This window comes from Macadamia integrifolia, chromosome 4 (assembly GCF_013358625.1).
Source record: "Macadamia integrifolia cultivar HAES 741 chromosome 4, SCU_Mint_v3, whole genome shotgun sequence".
NCBI lineage: Eukaryota > Viridiplantae > Streptophyta > Magnoliopsida > Proteales > Proteaceae > Macadamia > Macadamia integrifolia.
In genome coordinates this window covers 10,407,604-10,414,614 of record NC_056560.1, presented here as the reverse complement: position 1 = coordinate 10,414,614, position 7,011 = coordinate 10,407,604, and positions in this window count along the sequence as shown.

The following is a 7,011-nucleotide window of genomic DNA, read 5'->3' as shown; positions in this document are numbered from 1 at the left end:
TTTAAAGGACAGCCCATTACGTTTTAAGAAGTGGCCCATTTCCATTTTATAAGAAAATAATAACTTAAAAGTGTGATAGACCGAAGTTTGGGTCTATCATCACCCACAAAAACAAAAAACCTATAACTAAACCCTCTTCCTCTACCAAGGTTTTTTTTTTTTTTGGAAAATTTTTTTTTGTCTCTCCTCCGGCAGCCCATTTCCGGTGGCGCGTGCTGGGGCATCCAGAGGTTTTCGGTGACTTACGGCATACCGCCGCGACCGTCTTCTCATGATCTACAACTTTCGTGAAGAAAGTTTTCCCATAGAGGATCTTTAAGTGATGGTAAAATTACGATTTTTATGATTTTCATGATTTTTAATCAAATCAGGTTTTAAGTAATATTCAAAATCCTCATGTACAAGAAAAATTCAATTGATTCTTATCCCATGTGGTCTACTCTGATACCACTTGTTAGAACTCCCTATGGGTTTGAGTTTGAAACCCTATTGAGGAAACCTCACAGGAAAAACAAGAACACGAATCTAATAAAATTATGGAGGATCGATTTGTACCTTTCACCTAGTATGCTGAAGATGATTGATGTTGGTCACTCACACTTTCGCTCTCTTGGCTTGGCTATGGATCTTCTATAGCCCCTCAAACCTCCTTGGTTCTCTCACTTTAGTGGTAAAGTGGGGAAGAGTGAATAATGGCTATAGGGACCCAAAACCTAGTATTTATAATACTGTCATGCACTCAAAACCCTAAACCACAATGGGTTGAGCCAGCATATCCCTAAGCTTGAGAGTGGACCGAACCGGTTCATGCAATTTGACTCTCACCCATTTAATCAACCCGAATAATTAATTTAGCCCATAAATCCAACATGCACATGGAAACATAGTAGTGATAGGATATCTACCCTTCGTGAGGGGTGAGACGGTTATTTCTCTTTTATTTGTTTGTCAAAATAAGAGTCATACCTCCTTTTAAGCTTCTTTTTCTCATAATTAATATATTGATAGAAGAGAGAGAGAGAGAGAGAGAGAGAGAGAGAGAGAGAGAGAGAGAGATGTGGCTGCTGGAAAAGAAGACTAAAGAGCTAAATTCGGGTAAAGTGCTCGTTGGGAAGAAGATAGACCCCAAGTTAGGGCTATCAATTGGAATTTAACCATTATTTGGCTATAAAAAATTAAATTGTAACTAACCTAACTAAAGAATAGACTGTAAAATTTTGAATTGATCATATGTGTTGAACGAATTTGTAACCATCAATGGAAAATATTCAGGGTTAGCTTTTAGTTTGATGTTCTATATGGAATAAAACCCTAAGAGATATCTGTATGCATGTATAGGTAGCAGACTCCCTTGGATGAGTGGATCACCAGCTGGATTTTTCAAGTTAAATGATTAACATGCAAGTGGAATTTGACATGTATTTACGCATATGATTACCTATGTAATTTTATTATGCAGGTAATTTCTTAAAAGAGTATGAATGCATTTGATGATTATATAAAATGCTTTATGATTTTTTTTTTCTTTATCCAGTGGTCCAATGATGACCATTTGTAGAGCATTGGCTGCTGGAATTGGGGTCACAACTTCTATAACTCCACCTGATTCAAAAGTTATGAACCCTCAAAGATTCGATGAAAAATCAATATTTTCAATCGAGACAATCTAGGAATTCCTTTGAGATATTCCCTACATCAATTATCCTCTTATATATTAGTATGCATCTCATGTATGTCCACTTAGGCCTATGGTATTCCAATAATTATTGTGCACTCTTTTATAGCTATTTTTTTTTTTTTTTTTGCTACTCACAGGTATCCAGACCTACAGTTTGACTACTTTTGGTGGCCTATATTGACCCCACAACCACATGAATCAGGTCATACTGGGTTTGAATGAGAACCATTCAACTTTAACTGAAAGCAGTGAAGAGCACTAAACACCCTTGTGTGAGTGGTCTCAAAGAGATAAGAAGAGTTGAACTCATAACTACACGTTTTCTAAGGTGAAGGACCCTTGCCAACTCGACTACCCCCTTGGGGTTTTTTATAGCCCTAGATTGTTAAAGCTCAGTTTTGCCACATGGAAAACTTTGATACGACTAAAACTTGACATGTGAGTAGAAAACCTAGGGGCATACTTGTCTACAAAATTGTGCTCACTCTGATAGCCCATTTGGTGGCTGTTGTCATTTAAAGTTGGTATGTAGCAAAATTTCCTACCATGGATATGTAAGAACCAGACTTCCTTGATGTTGAATCTAAAAGTAAGATACAAAAACCCAGTGGGAAATGGGAGCTTAAAAAATTGGACCGAGTTTTCCTTTAACCACACTGAAAGAGGAATTATTTTTCTCACCAAAGGTGCATTTGTGTATTATCAGATTTCCAAAGTTGAGGATAGATTTCAATCTCGTAAATAGGACATGGGACCATAGTTGTTTAACTCTCTGAATAATTATCCGGCTGAACTGAATAATATGGACTATTCAGATGAATAAATAATTTAATTATGATGTAAAAAAAAAAAGAAATTGAATTTCAAAGGATATTTTGAAATATACTAAAAAAACCAAAGAGGGTGTTTGTGAACCAAAAACGGAAGTGGATTGTTTCATTTCTTTAGGTATGAGCTTGGATAATAGGAAAAATGCTCATTTTGGATATATCCATCAATAACTCAAGTGTTGGTACAAAAATAAATAAATAAATCAATATCTCAAGTGGAGCATGACAATTCAAGACATTTTGGCCACTTGACTTCATAGATAACCTTGCATGGCATGCACTCTCAGTAAGCGACATATAAAGACTTAGGGGTGTCAATTCTGAGTCAGCATCAGTAGGTTCGATCGAGCCTAGCACGTTTGTGGTCTGACTTGGACGAGCCCATTAATAAACGTGTTGGGCTTAAACCCCGACACATTTATTAAACGGGTGTTCACGGTGCAAGTAGCTAGTCCTTCGAGCGTCCAATCAAATTGACCAAACCGATCGACTATAGGCCCAATTTGAACTAACTTGTTGTAGCTCAACTGAGCCCGATCTCCTTTATTAAAGAATAACCATAACCTGATAGCATTTCTCTTTTTCGACTATGGTGATTTTTTGTATAAACTATAGTGATTTAATATTCAAATTGAACAATTATAGGCCTTCAACCCATTAAGAAAAGGATTTTAAGATAGGCGCATTTAGAGCTTGTTTGAGTCCGTTTAGACTTAAATAGGTCTGTAACCCGGTTAAGGCCCAATTGAGGCCTGTTTAAGGTAGTCCGTTTAAATCCCAACACCGATTAGCCCGATTAAAAATCGTACCATTCCCCCCCAAAGCTAGGCCCGTTTACTTACGTCTAGGGCCGACCGGTTGACACCCCTAAAACAACTAATAGATGACACTCCAAATAAATTAATATAATCTAGAGTGGAATGGTTTTGTACACGAACATGCATGGTGTAGGACCATGCACAAAGTTGTTAGATGGGAGATGAGGGTCTACAATGTATCTCTCTCAACTCCATCCCACGAGGTTGCATGACTAAAAAATAAATATTTTTTTTCTAATTTTTTTTGGTAACAAATAATTCCAAATTGATCTGATTACAAATTTCATTTTAAGTCTCCCTTTTTGTTTTTTTTACTGCATTTTGTTCCCAATACTTAAATTATCAAAACCTATCATTTGGAAATTATAATCTTTTTAAATAATTCCCTTCCAAATTCGTTAACTGTAATTAGTAAATTAGGAGTGCAAAGATGATCGAAAAGTCCAATCACTTGGTCACTTCACCTGGAGAGAATAAAATTTTCCTTGTAGGGTTGAAATATAAGAAAGTTATATTAGATTACAAAGAGAAAATGCTTTAAAATGGGGGATAAGAGAGAAGAAAAAGAGAATCCCATGGACCTAACTAGATCTGTACAATTAGAAAACCATGCCCTAAAATATCAATACAAACAACCATGAAGAAGAAGAAGGAAGGGATGGGTGATGGAGGGGACAGAAAAATAAAAGGAGAAAAATTATCCATGGATTATATTGATCGCTTCGCGTTCTGCACCTCCTAAGCACATTTCAAAGTGCGACATGGAGGGATTTGCTTCCGGGATTCGAAGAAACACAAGAAGGAGGATGATGATGAAGAAGAAGAAGACATAGATGATGCTGAAGAAGTCCTTGGAATATCCACGGCATCTTCTTCATCTATGGTTTCCAGGGTTATACGCATAAAGGGCTTAGATAAATAGACAATCCGAGATGGAACAACTGCAGAGAATGGTGCCTTGGGTAATGCTTCTAAGAACTGGTTCTTCGGCTTCTGGAGAATCGTGGGCTGTGCAAATGCAGCTACCCCTGCCACCACAGCCGAGACCATCACCGGTGACAACTGAATTCCTGCCATTTTTTAATCTGTCCTCGAAGTGAATGAAGGTTAGGTGTTGGAAGGAAGAGAGGGAAAGGAAGAAGAAAGAGAGAAATTGCCTGAACTCACTACTGAGTACTGCCTACTCACCTTCAAGTTAACCCTTCCTTTATATAGAAGGTGCACCAAATCAAGTAACCTTAGCTTTCACCCTGAATCACTAAAATGCCATTGGACTTATAGATTTTTGACAGTTACACTGACAACCTAATGAACCCATGAGACAAAGTAATAGTTAGGGTTGAGGAGGGTATTATGGGGAATGGAAGAGATACAAGTTGATGCTCAGTGGGCCCTAAGTTTTGCACAAGTAAGACTCTCGGGCCCTCCGCTGCCATTTGCATTTTGAATTAAATGCGGTTGTCTTGGACTGAATCTTCGTGGTGAATCACCAAAATGCCATTGGACTTATAGATTTTTGACAGTTACACTGACAACCTAATGAACCCATGAGATAAAGTAATAGTTAGGGTTGAGGAGGGTATTATGGGGAATGGAAGAGATACAAGTTGATGCTCAGTGGGCCCTAAGTTTTGCACAAGTAAGACTCTCGGGCCCTCCGCTGCCATTTGCATTTTGAAATAAATGCGGTTGTCTTGGACTGAATCTTCGTGAGGGTCTCCTTCTGTTCTCCTGTTGTCGCAAGGGCACGTATCTTAGGGGATTCTCAGACATGAGATGTAATTGGATGTCCGACGTGATTGGAGAAGATTGGAATCTATCCCAAGTCCCCTACTACTGAGGGGTCAGCTTTTTAAGCCCCACTCTTGGCCTTACCTGATTATCACGTGGAAGAAAAATAGGTAGGATAACTATTTCGTTCAATATTCAAGAAACCATGAATATCTAGGTCATCAGTTCCTAAGTTATTTGGCTTCTTTGCTCTCCTCCTTTTCTTGCAAGTGGAGAAAGTATCCTGTATCCTCTGCTCAAAAGTCTAACAACTTGGAATTGGGTGTAGGATTAGTCTCCATCGATTTTAATTTGAATAACTCAAGAATAACCATTATTGGTCAGGAATTAATCTATGATTAGACTTGGAAAAATCTGCTGAATTTTCCCTAACTTGGGTAAATTCTATTGAACCCAATAGATGTATGTTAGAATAAACATCAATAAATATGAAGAAAATAAACACATATTCACTCAAGACATTGAGATGTAACAAGATTCACACATCGATGTGGTGTGTTATATTTTTGGATGAAGAAAAAAATAATTCACTATATTAGAAGAAAAGTTACAATGGAGATTTCTTTCAAGAACACTCAAATCGCAGTAAGAAAACTCGCTCATAAACCTTGACACAAAAAACTCCCAAATTTTACAATACGTGCTTTACAAGGTTAGATCAATCCATCGGGTTGCGATCGGTCATATCGGCCCAACCCCTCTGCTACCATCATCTTAGATCTTTAAAAAAAAAAAAATCTCATTTGAATCGTCATTTAAATATGTTGATACAGACCAAGAATTCAAGACAAACATAACAAGTAGAATCGAAGTTAATTGGAATTGATTGATTCGCCTGATTCAACTGATTCTTATCTGAATTTCAAATTCTATGTCAAATGGAGAGAGAGAGAGAGAGAGAGAGAGAGAGAGTCTCGTCCTACCTTGATCTCATTGTGTGTGTTAGTATCCGTGTACCCTAGGGCATGCAACCATGTATGTAGGTCCCTTGAATACAATGTAGCAATTATTTCGCATGCGTAGACTGAGTTGAAGAGTAGTCCATGTATACATGCCTGTATTCCTCAACAAAGAAGGTGCATGCATGTGTAGACATGTAAAATATCAAACCTAAGCACTTTTTGACTTGCGAATCCATGATTCTTGTCTATGCAGACATTTAGCAGGAATCTTTCAGGTATATATACAAGAATTCTAATCTGATGTACACAAACTAAGTCTCATATCTAGAATAAGAATTATCTCAGACGTGCAAAGCATTATATAAGCTATGTGGGTAAGATGATTGGTTACATTCATATATTCTCACATCGATCTATATATACATGCTTAATTTGCCACCTCTCCCATTCAAAAAAAAAACCTTATCCTGAAGCATTTATTAAGTGGAATTCTTGTGGCCAGTTGCAAGAATTGGGTTACAGAGCTGCTATAGTTGTCACCTTGTCATGTTTAGCCGGTAGGAAGGAATGTGAGGGAAAGGAAGCAAGATATATAGGGTTAAGGGGCTTTTAAGAGTGGGGAGTTTGAGCATTTAACAGCTACAGACTGAACTGTTCATGCCGTGGATAATAGGTAATGGAAGAGAGAGAGAGAGAGAGAGAGGAGACCCACTTTAGGAGGAGGGTCAAGCAGCCAACGGAGCATGGTCACCTCACGAGTCATATGGACTCATGTAGAAGTGATGATCATCACATGATGTTATCTCTATCAGTTAAGTTAAGCCATCAACACCATTATCACCAATATGATATATGCTTCCATTCCCCAACAATTTGGGTAATGGGTAAGATACAGAAAAAGCTGGCAATTAATCTTGGATTTTCTTCTCTTTCTTTCCCTGCACAGGGCTTAACTTCTGTCTAAACCCTAGTCTATTTTTAATCAATTTTGG